This window comes from Heterocephalus glaber, unplaced genomic scaffold (genome assembly GCF_053883595.1).
Source record: "Heterocephalus glaber isolate CG9 unplaced genomic scaffold, H.glaber_assembly_v1.0 deba00001472, whole genome shotgun sequence".
In the NCBI taxonomy this organism is placed as follows: domain Eukaryota; kingdom Metazoa; phylum Chordata; class Mammalia; order Rodentia; family Bathyergidae; genus Heterocephalus; species Heterocephalus glaber.
The window spans coordinates 98,463,975-98,479,792 of record NW_028258315.1 but is presented as its reverse complement, the minus strand read 5'-3'; the positions used below and the strand labels follow the sequence as shown (position 1 = coordinate 98,479,792).

At 46.0% G+C, this 15,818-nt stretch overlaps 1 long non-coding RNA gene across 9 annotated transcripts in view; it reads right to left on the bottom strand.

Annotated features, from left to right (window-relative positions):
* The window catches only part of LOC106008407 (uncharacterized), a 21,047-nt gene extending 5,229 nt beyond the window's left edge, over nucleotides 1-15,818 (bottom strand). For 5 of the 9 annotated variants that reach the window (XR_015439216.1, XR_015439218.1, XR_015439221.1 and 2 more), the window contains exons 1-2: nucleotides 15,686-15,818; nucleotides 12,225-14,828 (exon numbers count right to left, since the gene is read on the bottom strand). This is a non-coding gene — a long non-coding RNA (uncharacterized LOC106008407). Of the gene's footprint in view, nucleotides 1-15; nucleotides 14,829-15,685 lie in introns of those variants that run through there. The other 4 variants (XR_001182767.3, XR_015439220.1, XR_015439217.1 and 1 more) reach the window with 4 other exon arrangements.

The window sequence follows — 15,818 nt, the reverse complement described above, 5'->3', positions numbered from 1 at the left end:
ACAAAACAAACAAACAAAACAGAAGGGGAGTGTTAGGAGTATTTTGAGGGGTTAACGGCAGGGCAGTGTGCCTTTTACCATAAACATGTTTTTTATTTGAATAGTCACTGTATCTTTTGATCACACAGCATTGATCAAATGTTTACAGCAATTTTTGCTAAGCAAAAAACATTGTCATGCATCCTCCTCTACCATAGTCACCAGATCTGGCTCTGTGTGACTTCTGGGTCGTCCCCAGAATCAAAATGGCCATGAGAGGTAAAGGCATTGCATTGATTCAGGGCAGCAAGGCAGCCATGGCAGTGCACAGAGAGTGAGTTCTCCAGGGCACACTGCAGGAAGGGGACATCCAGAGCTGCTTCAGAAAGCAGCCGAAACGGTGGGGTAGATGTGTCCAAAGTGGGCATTTGTGGCAGTGTCTTAACTGGAATAAAATGTTTACAGCCTAACCAGTCACAGTATTTTTAATCACACCTCGTGGGTATGTGTGTATGTGTGTGTGTGCATGTGTGTATTTATAAAATTAGTCTCCACGCCCGGGTTTGGCTTACAGACTCAGTGGCCCAGGGCTGGGGTGTGCAGGGCTCAGGCTCGAAGGGCACGGGCTCCCAGGACACTTAGTGAGCTGCACCTGGGGCCCAGCCCTGCCAGATCTTGTGTTTTCAAAAAGCTAGAAATCCAGAAGTTGTGTAAGTTTTTCTTTTTAAAAAATATTAACAATTAATTTAATAAAAATTTTAAAAAGCACTGTGTGAGCTAAACAAAGTGAATCTGCCTTAAAGCAAAACTTCCGAATGAATAATTTAGAGAAATGCCATGGTCGATCAAGATTGGCTTTGTCTGGTAGACAGACTGGAGACTTAAGCTGAGTGGGCTTGCCAGGGCCTCCTGTCCTCCGCTGGCTGCTGGACGTCTGCCCTCGTCAGAGTCCTTCAGTGTGGGTTCTCACAGAAGCCACAGGTCCGGGCCAGAGGGGCATGGCAGGGACCACCAGAGGTGCTACATCCATCCTCATCCTGTGCTGCAGTCTCAAAAACTGCCCGTGGGAGTGACCCCCCGGGGAGTGTTGGGAGCTATGCCGGCTGCCAGGGCGGCCTCAGTGACCCACACAGCGGGAATTTCTGTTTTCATCTCTCTGAAGGCCGGAAGTCCACAGCAACTTGTGGCACGATGGGCTTCTTCTGAGGCGGTGGTGGCGAACCGATGGTGCTTTTCTTCTAAGACAAAAGATGTTCAAGTACGAGCTGTTTTTCTGAACTAAAACCTCAGGCTGCAGGTTAACTGCGGCTTTGTTGTGATGGCTGAGTGGGTTTGGGGTGGCAGCTCCCCGTCACGGTTCTGAGGCCTCTCGCTGGCTTTTGTACCACCGTCTGCTCCCGGTGTCGTTACACGGGCGCCCTCTGTCTGTGTCTGCGTCCCACCTCCTCTTTTTATAAGGACATCAATCATATTGGGTTAGGGCCACCTTTATCTCATTCACCCCAGTCACTTTTCGAAGATTCTGTTTCCAAAGAGAGTGCTGTCTGCAGATGTTAGGGGTTGGGACTCTACCATCCTCTTCTGGGGGAAAGGGACACAGTGTAGCCCCAACAGAAGCCTCCCAGGTGTCTCTCTCCCACTGCCCCTTAATGTCATCATTATTACAGCAGAGATCAGGAGGCCCGGGAGCTGGAGCCCTGGGCCAGACATCCGCACCTCAGGCCACCCTCAGTCAGTGCCTAAGCCGCAGCTCCCGTAACACGGGAAAGTGTGCTGGCAATGTCACTGTTCTCTGTGGCTGCACTGCCTGTCTTGATTTAGGATAAAACCAACGGAGACAAACAGATTTATCATGTGAACAGTGGAAACAATCTCTACATCCAACAATAGTGTTTAATAGGACAGGACTTTATACAGGCTTTGTGAACTCCTGTGGAAAAATACACGTGATATGAAAAAAATGCTCATGATGGATGAAGTGGGGAAAGGAAGGTACAAAAAGCACACAGTTTGAAAAGTTTATGACATGGACATTTCTATTCATAAGTGTGTGTGTGTGCACGTGTGTGTGCATGTGTTTTTCTGGAAGGGATACTACAAAAATCTTTAAAATACTACTCTCTCAGTGATAGCATACACATACTTTAAACTTTTTCTTCTGTTTTTGTAAATGTTCTGTTTTCTAAAATGCACATTACTTTTATAATCAGAAGAGAACATTAAAATGGAAATCATGATACACACTTAGCTTATAGAAAGTTCCCGCTAGCTTAGCACTTTTAGCAAGGAGCTCTTTTATAGCTTTTCACATAGAGCTGCAATTATGAAAGTTTAATTTAGTCACCATTTTCCAGATACAGTTCTTAGCGTTTGCTACCTGGATTCTAGAATAATTTCTGCAGCAGACCTGAGAACCTCTTCTCTTTCTTTTTGCTTTCCATCTAGCTCCCTTTTCCCCTTTAAAGAGTCTGGAGATGGAATTTGGAGAAAGAGTGGCATCCCACAGACCGGGATAAAGAGCACTAAAAATAAATAAATGAACTAGTTTAATGTGTCCAAAATACCATCCAAGGAGACCCCCAAAAAATGCAGGATGTTGCTTTTTGGTGACTTTGTTCTTTCTCTTTATTCATTTGAGTGACCCTTTTGGCACACTTGCTTTTCATAGAAGATGCTTTGATTGTAGATAACTCTACACTGCACCCTGTTACAAAGCAGAGGTTCTGAGGAATAACGCGTCAAGCTTGGAAGAGGCGTCAGAGGTCACCTTGCCCAGCACTGGTTCACAAACCGCCAAGTCCCTGGAGAGCTCCTGTGAATGCCAGGAGCCGCCCTTCGCAGAAAAAGAAGGGGCTGGGGCTTGGAGCGTGAACCGTGGACCCTGCACAGCAGCTGGGGAAGAAGCTTTTCCGCACAGCTCCTGCGTTCCCTCCCGAACACCAAGACCCGGACACCTGGAGACGTGCCTGCCTCTCGGGCTGGCCAGTTCCAGGCATAACAGCTGTGCCTATCATGACTCTCTTTCTGCCTGTAGATTGGATTCCTTCAACCAGTTCTAAGGTTAAAAATGAGTCACCTTGCTAATGTAACCCAAATGAAGCCCACAGGCCCCATGAAGTCCAGTCTCTGTGTGGAGTCTCATCTTCTAAAGCAAAATAATCAGTGGAAACTTGACCGGCAGCTCCAAGAATGATGTAAGGGGTCCAATTCTAACCCTAGCAGCACTCCCAAAGTCTCTTTCCACTTCCTTCTCAATTCTCTTGTGACTATCAACCACACCAGTGCCCCTCGATTGCTGACCACTCCAAATCTCTGCAGGAACAGCCCATAGGCCATTTTGGGCTGCCTCTCCTCCACGTCACTCTCTCCAAGCAACGTAGCATTTACACTGACTTTTCCCTCTCTGCCTGCTCCTTATTTCTCTCTGCCTTGCCTACTACCAAGACTGTCTGCAGCAAAGGAGAGCCCCCAAAACATCTAACAAATAAAAATCTTACCCTTTCTTTTACTTCTCCTGGGTCTGTTTCTCTATACCCAAAATCTTGCTTTTGTGGGGATTTTTTAAAGCCAGAAAGGGAGGAAAGGAGAAGTGGATGTCAAAGAGAATTTTCCTTTATTGAAAAGGATGGGAAGGATAAAATCAAGCTCCACTACATGTTAATAAGCCCTGTGCTCATCCTAGTGATGGCTCCCCCATCTGCCCAGCCGAACTTCAGACCCCACAATTGGTGGGGCTCCTTCTTGGTTCACCCCAGCACACAGGCACTCACAGGCAAGTCTGTCGGCTGCCAGCTGCTGTCTGTAGGCTTCACTCCCATCTCTGCTCCAGCCGCACCCCCCTGCCCCCGGCTGTGTCTGTGGCCGGGTGGCTCACAGTGCCCTTGTGTGCGGAGCAGCTTGTGGTTGAGCACTGCACTTGGAACCTTAATCTGTGCCTGAGCTACATGTGGCTTTGGCTCAGCTGACCCTCTGCCTGCTGTGTGAGCCACTCACCTCTCTGCTTCTTAGCTTCTGCATCTGTAAGAGGGCAAGGAGAAATCTAATCAAAGGGTTGAGGGAATTCAGTTTAATTAACTCAAAGAAGGTGCCTAATGTAGTGAGAGGTTAACTCTACACATACACCAATATCTCTGCTTTTAGGGACCATTCTGCTTTTGGTTTTGGAGAGAAGGGTCATTTTGCTAAGGAAGGAAGAGTAGGTGGCTTAGAGGAGGAGTCAGTAAATTACACCTATGGGCCCAATTCATTTGTCTCTGTAAGTTCATGGACTCACAGTCATGATTACTCATCTGTGGTCTGAAGCCTTTGCTGGCAAAATCAGGGGTGAAACACATCTACCACTCCTCTCTGACCTGTCAGTCTGTCTTCTTTCTTGCCTGTAAGCTCAGTTCATTCAACCCAGTGGAGGACTCTGAAGTTTAGACCAAGGAGCCTAACAGAACGTTCAGGAATAACACAACAACTTGCATTGTCTCCACGTAGTATCATCTAGTTACACGTGGCTGTGGAACCCTGGAAATAGGGATAATGCAGCTGAAGAGTGAATTTTTACTTTTAATTCATTTAAATATAAAGTCACATCTGACTGATGGCCACCCTGTCCTGGAAGGCGGCAGATGCAAGCATTAGGGAACCATGGGCTGGAGTGTCCGGGTGGAGCAGGACACCTCCTCCTCCTCACCCTCCCACCCCTCCTGCATGCCCGGCCAAGATAAAACAGCTCTGTCCATAGGCCTGAGACTGGGTGTTGGCTAGACTGGGTCAGCTGCCCAAATCCTGGCAGCCAATTTTATAGAGAATCAACAATTCAGTCTGTTCATGCATTTTACGAGCCCAAGGGAGACCAAGAGCCCCAGCTTAGACCTGGCGTCAGCCCCATCCAGGGCACTGATTATTTTGCCGACAGATGAGAGGGGCACCTGATGGTGCAGGGCATGCGGCATGCTGACCCCAGCTGCGAGCTACGTCAGAAGATTCAGCTCCACTTAAAATCGAGGCCCCCCTGTCTTTTACCACTCTTTCAAGCTGTGCATGTCCCGTACATGACAGGGAAGGGGCCGTCTGGTTCGAAGATTGCTGGCTTGGAAGAAGAGCACACAAAATAAAAGCCTACATTTTCATACTCAGGAGACCAGGTTGTGTGCTAAAGAGGAAATGAATCCGTGTTCAGAAGGTTCTGCTGAGAGGCCAGGCAGATGGTGCTGTCCTGGGGACCTCACTGGGCCACGAACACCATGCTCGCGTCTCTTGTGGTCATTTCCAAAGCGAGACGTTGACTTGGCTGGAGCAGGACGGCTAGCCTCTCTTGGCGGCAGCAGGAAAGGGCTTGTGGGGAGCTAGGATGGCACCAGCTGTCTCACCGCTCTGGATCCACCTGTTTCGGGGTACAGGGCCACAACAGCTCTTTTCTTGTAAAGAAAGCCAACCATGGAATCAAACAGACCGTTCACAAAACTCTGAGTCTGTCACTCACCAGCACGAAGTCACTTTTCTGAACCTTGTTTTCTTTCAACTGGGTAGAACTGAGAGCCCAGTGCAGGAGCACTGAGGCAAGGACGTGTGGAAGCCATCCGAGAGTCACTCAGAACAGTATGTGGAAGGGCGTCAGCCCCTTGGAAGCTGCGGGTTTGAACCACACAGGTCCAACCAGGCAAATGCAGCAGAGGGTTTAGGACGGTGCAGTCCGGTAATGCAGATGTGGGTTGAGTGAACTAGAACAGCGCTTCTCCAACTCCAGTGTTCTCTCTTATCACTCGTGAGCTTCGTCCAAATGCAGATTCTGAGTACCTGAGAGTTCACACTTCAAAGAGCCGCCAGGCAATTCTGACCCTTCTTGGTCTTGACAGCACCTTTGAGGGGCGATGATGAAAGGTCGTGTTCTGGTCTGTGCTTTCTTCTTCTGTTGCCCACTGAAAAGAGGGCACTGTCTACTTGAGTAGCAACAGTGGGAACAAGTGCAGAAGACAGATAATGTAAACTGGGCACAGTGGTGCACAGCTGCCATCACAGCGCACTGGGAGGCTGAGGCAGGAGGATCACTTAGCTCAAGCCCAACCTGGGCAACTTAGTGATCCTTGTCTCAAAATTTAACAAGGTGTGGGGTTGAGGATGCAGCTCAGGGCAAAGGCCCTGGATTCAATCCTCAGTGCCACAAATAATGGTGGTGATGATGATGATAATGCACACTGAAGGAAAATCAGCTGATGAGTACAGAAAGCATAGAAAAGGAGACGGATCAGACCCTGTCAACCCTGACTGGATTCTAATCTCACCTGGAAAGCCCTAAAAATTATCCCTTGACCGGTCCCACCTCAAGAATACTGATTTAATTGATTGGGTTGAGGTCAGATGTGACATAGTAAAGCAAATAACTCCCCACGTTATTCTAGTGTGTAGCCAGGGTTGAGAACTGCTGGGCTAGACAAAGCCGAGACTTCCCCAGCTGGAAAGAATCAGGGAAGGGCCTTATCAAGATATTATGTCAGGTTTGCTTGGGGCTGCTAGTAGGGCAAGAAAGAAAAAGGTTTATGGAAATTGCAGGTAAGACAAGCCACTTGATCGAAACCTTGAACAATCAGATTAATCTGATCAAATTGTTAGAAAAACACTGACTCGCTAATGGAACTGAAAGAACAGCTGTAGGCCTTCAAAGCCATTTGTCTGTCTGTTGAGAAGCCAAGAGTAAATGGGAGAAGGGAAATCCGTGTGGCTACACGGAGGTGGGACTTCATTTTCTCATTAATGCTGTGGTTTGGTTGTCCTCTGAGTTGGCAGAGACTGGAGGATGGTTTCCTTGAGCACCAGTGGCAGCCTATTTTGGGAGCATTAACCAGGCCTCATGCAACCAGGGTGCCAACCGGTGCCAACCAATTCTGGCCAGGGAGCACCATGGTTTGGTTGTAGCCGAGTGTATATTCTTGAAGCCCAGGGACAGGCTGCCAAGTACCAGAAGCCAGCTCAGAGTTAGCCTTTGCCAGCCTGGACACAGCTCAGCTGGATGCACTAAGATCCAGGCATGGCAAGTGCTTGCAAACACTACGCTTCTGTGGACAGTTCCTTGTTTCCTCCTCCTCTCCTTAAATCTCTGTTCACACAGCCATTAGGGGCTTCTTCTCTGTCACCATCCCCTAGCTCTTCCTTTTCTTTCAAAGACAGAGCAGACTTGAGCTCTCCTGTTTTGCACTTGCCACCTTCACCCAAGCGTGGCTAATTTGAAGCCCTGCAGGAATCCAGGCCTCTTCAGACGACAGACACTGTGAGGTGTCACCTGGATGCTGCTGTGGTCATTCCAAGGGGGCAGAGCTGCACAGTGGCTGGGAGAAAAAAATCCCAGCAGATCCAAATCTAGCCAAAGACATTGATGGGCAGCCTTTGTCTGAAGGTCCAGGGGCCACGCTCTGCAACAAGCTTGCACAGTGGGATCCATGGGGAGTTCTTCCACCCACACAGGTGAGCCTTACCCTGAAGGTTCTCATTTAATAGATCTAGGGCAGGACCTTGGCATTAGGATTTTTTTTTCCATTAAGTTTATTGGTACATTTTAGGTATAAAATACAGTTACATTCATCATTGGGATCTTGTACCTGTACATGATGTATCTTGGTTCTTATTTTTTTCCCCTTCCCCTGCCGTCCCTTCACCCCCTCCACCCTTCCCTATTTGCAAAGACTTTGTTTCCAGTTTTTTCCTTTTCTCATATTTTTTCTTTTCCCTTCTTTCCTTTCCCCTACCCCTCCCACTTCCCCTGCTCCTTTAGACCTTTTCTTCCTATTACACAATATCAATTATACATTTTAAAATTACAGTATCAAGATCTAGAAGACATTACCACAGATTTTACAGAATTTAAAAGAATATAGAAAGCATATTAGAAAAATCTTTTTTTGAAATAAAATTTGATAACTTCTAAGAATTACCTTGGAAGACAAATTAATGAAACTGACTCTGGAGGAAATATAAAATTTGAATAGCACCTATTAAAGAAAGTATATTCCTAGCATGAAAACTTACCTATATGACAACAGCAGGCTCATATACATTTTAGCTGATAAATTATATCAAACATTTAAAGCAGAAAAAAGAAGGAACACTTCTCCCCTTGTTTTAGGCACTCAACATTGTGCTAATCCTAAAACTAGATTAAGAGAATAGAAGAAAAAAGTATGAACATAGATAGAAATTTGTTTAACAAAACAAACTATTAGAAGTCAGATCTGGCAGTATGTAGAAAGTGGTTTTATTATAGGGATGGCAGTGTTGGTTCAGCATTGGAAGATCCACCCTCAAAAGTCATCATTTTAACAGAGGAAAGGAAAAAGCCGTGTGATCCTGTGAGTAGTTGGAGAAAAAGTATTGGACTAAATTCTATAGCTGTTCATGGTAAAAGCTATCAGACTAGAAGTAGAACAGAATCTTCTCAACAGATTAAAGACATGTACTCCATGCTTTCAGCAAAAACACCTTAAATGAATGGAGAAGATACAATGCTTTCTCCCTAAGGTGGTGAACAAGAGCAGATATGCCTACTCTTCATCTGTCTATTAAACTTTGAAACAGGCCTAAACCAAAACAGTCTGGCAATAAAATGACACAATTAGGATAGGATTGGCAAGGTAGAAGCAAAATCTTTATATGTAGATGAAATGATCATCTACAGAGAAAATACTAAGAAATTTCTAGGAACCCCTAGAACTTGCATTTGATTTTAGCAGGATTAGAAAACACAAGGTATATATAAAAATTCAGGTCTATGTATACTTCCTATAAATGCAGAACTGGATATTGAAATTTAAAAGTTATGCAGAAGTACAAAGAACCTAGAAAAGTAAAAAGAAAAAAAATACTGGAAGACATTTGTTACCTAATTTTAAAACTTCCTCTAAAGCTACAGTAATCAAGGCAGTGTTGGTGCAAGGAAAGACATATAGATCACTGGAATAAAACAGAGAATCTAGAAATAGAACCACACATATATGGTCCATTGAGAAAGATTATTTAACATTAACATTTTAATAGTAACATTTTATAGAACATAAACTTAATTCAAGAGCAGAGGAAAAGACAGTGTTTTCAGCAAATGGCACTAGAACACCTGGTATCTGTATGTAAAAATTTAACTTCAACCTTTTATTTCCATACATAAAAATAACTTGAAAGGATCTATGAACCTAAATATGAAAGACTAAAACTACAAAACTTTAAGAAGAAATTATAAGGGAAAATGTCTATGAATTTAGGGTAAGCAAGAATTTCCTAGAATATAAAAAACATGATGTATAGAAGAAAAAAATTGATGAGATTCCACCAAAATTTGGAACTTTAAATGAGATCAGTAAGAAAATGAAAAGTAGTCCTTAAACAGACCATATTTATAATGCATATATCCTATGGCCAGAATTTATAAAAAACTCTTACAGCTCATTAATAGACAACCCAATGAAAAAGTAGACACAATAAGTTGATAAATAGCCAGTACAGCACAAGGAAAATTGTGTAACACTAGAATCAGAAAAATATTAATCAGTATGATAACAAGATTGAATTATACACTCATTAGGGACATGAAGTTAAAAGTTTTAAAAGAACAAATGTCAGCTTAAGTGTGAACCAGTTAGAACTTTCTAATACTGCTAATGTGAATGTAAAATGATAAAGCCATTTTGGAAAACAATATAGAAATTTCTTATATTACTGGTAAGAACCAACAGTCCTGTTTTTAAGTTTTTACTTGAGAGGAATGAAAACATGTTCACAATAGCTTTGTACATACAAGTTGAGTATCCCTTATCTGAAATTCTTGGGACCAGAATGTTTCAGATTTTCATTTGAAATCCACTTGATCTGCAAAGAGGATAGCTACTCCTGCTTTTTTCGGGTTCCTGTCGCATGGAGTATTGTTTTCCACCCTTTAACTTTCAGACTATGAGTTTCTTTTTGAATTAAATGTGTTTCTTGTATGCAGCATATTGTTGGATCTTGCTTCTTGACACATTCTGACAGTCCGTTTCTTTGGATTGGTGAATTGAGACCATTAACATTGATGGTTATAACTGATATGTATTGACTTATCATTGTCATGACTTTTTCTGTTTCTTGGATTCTCCCCCTTTGGGTTTAATTTCTTGTCATGGCTGCCGGATTCATTATGCTGGGCTTCCTGGGGTTGTGATCCTTGTCGTCTTTTCCTAGGATATTGTTTAAAATTTTTTGGAGCACTGGTTTGGTATTCATGAAGTTCCTGAGGTGCTGTTGTCATGAAAGTATCTTATTTCTCCATCAATTTTGAAAGATAATTTTGCAGGGTACATCAATCTGGGCTGGAGGCTGTTTTCCTTTAGAGCTTGAAATACGTCACTACATACTCTTCTTGCCTTGTGGGTTTGTGTTGAGAAGTCTGCTGTGATTTTGATGGGCTTTCCTTTGTATGTGATTTGTTTCTTTTCTCTAACTGCTTGGAGAATTTTGTTCTTCTGTTGGGTTTCTGGAATCTTAACTATTATATGCCTATGTGTAGATTTTTTTTGATCATGCCTTATTGGAGTCCTATATGCCTCACTTATCTGTATGTCAAGTTCTTTTCTCTTATCTGGGAAGTTTTCTGCCATTACTTCCGTGAACAGATTTTTTAATGTCATCTGCACTCTCTCCTGTTTCCTCATTGACTCCGATCAGTCTGTTATTCTTCTTTGCATTGTCTAGCAGCTGCTGGATTGATTTCTCATGGTCCCTTAGTATTTTAAGGAAATTTTTCTTTTCCTGGTCACTAATAGCAATCTTATCTTCTATATCTGAAATTCTGTCCTCACATTGGCTCATTCTGCTGCATAGACTTTCAATGGAGTTTTTAATCTCCTGGAAGTCTGTTTGTATCTGTTTTATGGATTCCATTTGTTTCCTATGTTGGGATTCCATCATGTTCTTCAGCTCCTCTATTTTTTTATCTGTGTCCTCTCCAGATTTATTAATCATGTCTTGCACTATGGGCACAATCTCTGCTGTTATCTGAGAAATTATTTTTGATTTTTTTTCCAGATCCTCTTTTTTTGCCAGTTCAGGGAGTCCAGGGGTTGAGTATCACAGTGTTCCATCTTGTTTCCCTTTGGGGTTGTTTTAGGTGATCTGGAAGTCTGGTTTTGAAACTTGTTTACATGTCTTCTCATTTCAACGGGGGTGGGGGGTGGGGGGGGTGGTTGCTGTTGGTGCCTGTGCAGCTCACCTCCTCTGTGCTGGCGGGGGTGGTACGGCTTCCCAGAAGCCTCCTCCTGTTCGCTGGGAGTGGCTCACCTCCTCTGTGCTGGCAGGGGTGGTACAGCTGCCCAGAAGCCTCCTCCTGTTTGCTGGGCATTAGGATTTTTAAGAGCTCTCCAAGCCCTTCCTAACGTGAAGCTAAGTCCAGAGGTACCTTTCCATCTCAGCTGCTAAGGGCGAGGGTAAGCTTGGTTCGGAAAAAAAGAGCCACAGTGCTGTGCTGTCACAGCTGACCCGTGTGGTCTTGTTTGGCATCTCTTAGTCCCCTCAGTTGAGCCCCCCAAATTCTACCACCAGAAGCATAGTAAGGTTGAAAACTGCTCAATAACTCTGAATCTTGGTGAGGCAGAGGATTTGTGTGGCCCGGTGGAGGAGGTGAGAGAGACAGAATTTATTTTTGAGTTAGGATTGGGAAGGATAGCAACCTTCCTGTCAAACAGATAGCCTGGGTTTCTTGATGCCTCTCAAGCAGGGATTCAGGGAATCAGGGCAATGGTGTGCATGGAAGCTGCTTCTTGTGGCCCCCATGTTTTTGACAGAAGCCCTAGCAAACCCAGCCACTGCCAAGGAAGGCACAGCATGGAGAAGAGCTTGAGAAGGGGCAGCCTTGCGGGGCAGGGGAGCTGGAGCAGTGGCCAGGGCTTGTGGGTAGACACACCAAGTCCAGGGCGAAGCGAGGAGGCCACGTCCACTCAACGCCTCCCAAAGCTGCTGTTCCTCAGACTCATGCTGGTCCCTCCAAAGCAAATGTGAGTGAATTAGAAGTCACCCCATCTGGATGCACCAGGCCCCATACCCTGGCACTTAGAGGACACTGAAGGAGAGAGAGAGAGCGATTCAGAGAGATGCACAAAACGCTGTCCAGAAACCCAGGATCACAAACCTAGGCTTCAGTCTTTCTGAAACCACCTCCTTAGGCAAATTACACAAGCTCAGTGGGCTTTTGCCTCCTTTTCTGACCTAACCACGAGAGTTAGGGCTCCCCAGATGACACTTACAGTGTGCTCCATTGACAGTGGAGAGCGACCCTGGCAAAGGGGTTATTATGTCAGCTCTGCATCTCTGTGCTCTTCCAGGGGAACTGGGGAAACAAGGAGTGGAGCATTATGAGCGGGCCCTCAGTGCCTCACTGAGAGGAGTGATGGAAGCGGAGACACGAAAAACACATGTTCCTGTCATCACAAAAGACATACATGTTTAAGGGAAAAACAACCCCAGGAAATATAAAGTATTGCAAACAAATAAAAGTTGCAATTTCTTTTTCCAAAACAAATTAGTATTTGTCCTACAAGATAACTATTTATACATACTTAAAATTCAATTCAAAAGATATCTTCATTTGAAGCCAATACTTATTTCTTATAGAAATTGAGAAAATCTATAGATAAGACTAAGTAAAAAAGAAAAATCAGTATTCTACCATCTAAAGATGCCTCCTAATGTTCAAGAACTTTAAGTCAAATATTCTTTATTAGTTATATTTTCACCTTTAATTATAAAAGAAACACATGTGATTTTAGAAAAATTACATATACAAAAAAGATACTGTTAAATTATGCCCTAAAACAAATAATCATAAGCAGTAAAATATTTTGCTCTAGTCTCTGTGGTACTTCAGTTCATGAATGCTTTTGTTTGCAAACAATTTGGTTCTCAAACAGAAGCAAACTTCTACTGTTTGTGAACTCTGCACTGGGTGACAAACAGGACTGCAGCCACCTTCCCCACACAAACACAGATGCAGCCACTTTTTCCAGAATCGTAGAACAAATTAAGTTCATGAACTGAGGTACCACCGTACTTTTATATTTTTGAAAGTATAATGGGCCCCAAATCTTTTACAAATGTGAATTCATAGCACAGCGTGGTAGCCTGTTCCATAAAAATGGAACAATATTTGTAAAAAATTTTCTATATTGTTCAATATCATTTTAAATCAGTGAGCAAATATTGTTCACAAGGTGCATCACTGTTTATTTTTATTTAGTGGTTCCTCTATTACTAGGCATTTAGATCACCTCTGATTTTTCTTTTTTGTCATTAAAAACAAGGTTGTCCTGAGCAGGACATGGTGGCACACGTCTGTCATCCCACCACTCTGGGAGCAAGTGGATCACAAGTTCAAGACCACCCTGGGCAGCTTAGTGACTTAGTTAGGCCCTGTCACAAAACTTCAAAAGGGCTGAAAATGTAGGAAAGTGGGAAGGTGCTGAGTTTAATCCCCAGTCCCACAAAAAACAAAAACCACTGCCTTGACTCTCCCTTCACCTACATATTTGTGCTTTGTTATCATTTAATTTTTAGGATAAACTGGCCAATGACCCTGCAGAGCTTTAAGTCTTTTCAAAGAGAAACCTGCACACTGTTTAGTACAGTCTTTTAATTTTTTCAAATACTATACACACACACACACATTTCAGATGGTTGAATGTCCTGTGGAATATTAACTCCCCCCCATGGCTCTGTTTGCCAGCTCTCTCCTGCCCTAACTTTGTCTGATTCTGTATCTGTATCATTTGTGCTCAGACAGGAAAATACGCAGACTGCTGACAAGTGCTCATGGGGAAGAAGGCCCTACAATCCCACCACTAACGATCTCTCTCCTCATCAACCTCAGCACCCACTACTATTGGCTCTCCATCCTCTTTTTGAAAATAGTGCTTGTTGACTTTGGATGCAGACGACACTTTGGGGCTCCTGTAAGTGGTGGTGGCTGCTGTTCTGGGAGATTTCATTCCTTTTGCAACATTCTGATTTGTTCTTAGTAACAGAAATAAACATGCACCTGGGTGAGGCTGAGTTCTTCCCTGTTTTAGAAAGTATTTCACAGATGTACCTCTGAGGTTTCCTGCAGGTTTGGGGCAACAGCAGGCTAGAAACTTTATGTGGCTTAAAAATCACAGATTTCATGTAAGAGAAACTACAGCCAAATTATAGAAAATGGGCACCTATATATAGGTCAAGGAAAGAGAAGGCCCACAGCTTTTGCTATGCCTGATCCAGATTTGATGTTAGAAAACCTCAGGCAACAAAAGCACAATTTCCAATTTTAGATAAATATTGTTACATTTCTGATGAAATGAGTGAATCTTCCTTATACTCAATATATTTTAAAGGTCAAAGGGGAAAAAAACCTTATAGTCTCACCATTTAATGGGTTGCATATTTCCTTTCAGTTTCTTGATGTACATTTTAAGATGAATTAAAGTCACTACAGCCTGTCCTGGTCTTGGGTTTCGACCTCACAGTCTCCATGTCGGCAGCTGTGCATGAGGATTTCCTCCAGCTCCACGAGCTGTGTTGCCTTGACACCAGCAAAGGACACACACGGAGCATGTCTACCACAGCAAACATTGCTCACCTACAATGGACAGCAAGGGCTCCGAAGCTTTGCCTCCCTCCGCAACGTGCAGCGGCTGTTGGAGGGGCAGAGGACGCGGCTGCTGTCGCCTGAGCCTCTGAGGCCCGGCTCAGGGAAGCAGACCCGGGGACGGGTGTCAGGAGAAGCCTTCTGGAGCGGTCTGTGGGTCGGGCCGTGGGCTCCTCTTGGGCCAGTCATCTAAGGCAGAAGAACAGGTCCCGGGCGCCTTTCCCAGCCCCACCTGCCAGGCAGAAGGGTTAGGATTAACACACTCGGGTGACTTCCCGATCGAAGCTCAAACAGTGCCTCCCGTGCCCCAGCCTGGCCCTTCCTCCGGACGAGGCAGCACGCGCAGGCTGGGCACTAGCTGCCAGGAGGTGTCGCTTCCTCACACCTCTCGCCTCGCCAAAGCGGAGGCCTTTGGTTTGCTCCTGTGAGCAATGCTGCCCAGCCTCCGCGGCGAGCCCGGCCCAGCGCTAGTCCGGATACCCCGGGAGCGTGCGGCAGCGCGGTGCTGCGAGCAGCCCTGGTCCGGCCAGCGCGGGCTCCTGAGCCTGGCGCCCACAGCTGGCGCTGACCGCGCGACTGCGCGCCCTCCAGCCGCTCTGCGGGTCACGTCCTAGTCCGCCTCACCGAGCTCTGGCCCAGACGCCAGGCCGGGCCGCCGGAGGTCGGAGTCCGCCTGTGAGGGCAGCGCGAGGCTCGTCCCGGGCCTGGCCGCGTGGACAGCGCCCGGCCGGGCAGCAGCACCCACTGCGCCGCGGCTCCGGCCCAGAGGCCGCGTGGGGAGACGACGCCCCCTCCGCCCGCGCCCGGCCGGGGCGATCGCGTCACCCGCGCTGCCCGAAAACCACCAGCAAGGCAGGCGGACGCCGCGGCCCGGCCTCAGCACGGCTCGCCCCATACTGGCAGACGCCCCGTGAGCCCCGAGCGCGAGTCCGTCCGAACGGCCGCGAACGCGCGCACTCGGGCTCCCGCCACCCTCCGAGAACCCGGCCCACGGAAGCGGCGGCGCCTGGGCGCGGGAAGCGGCCGGCAGGGGGCGTCCCCGCGACCCCAGCACCGCCCGCTCCTCCCGCAGGGCCTGAGCTCGCTGACCGGATTCCGGGCGAACCTCTCGGTCGGTCTGGGGCGCGACAGAGCCACTGCGCATCTGCGAGGGGCGGCTCCGGGTCTGAGGTCAGACGGCAGCGCGGCCCCGCCCCGCCCCGCCCCGCCCCGCCCAGGCCGG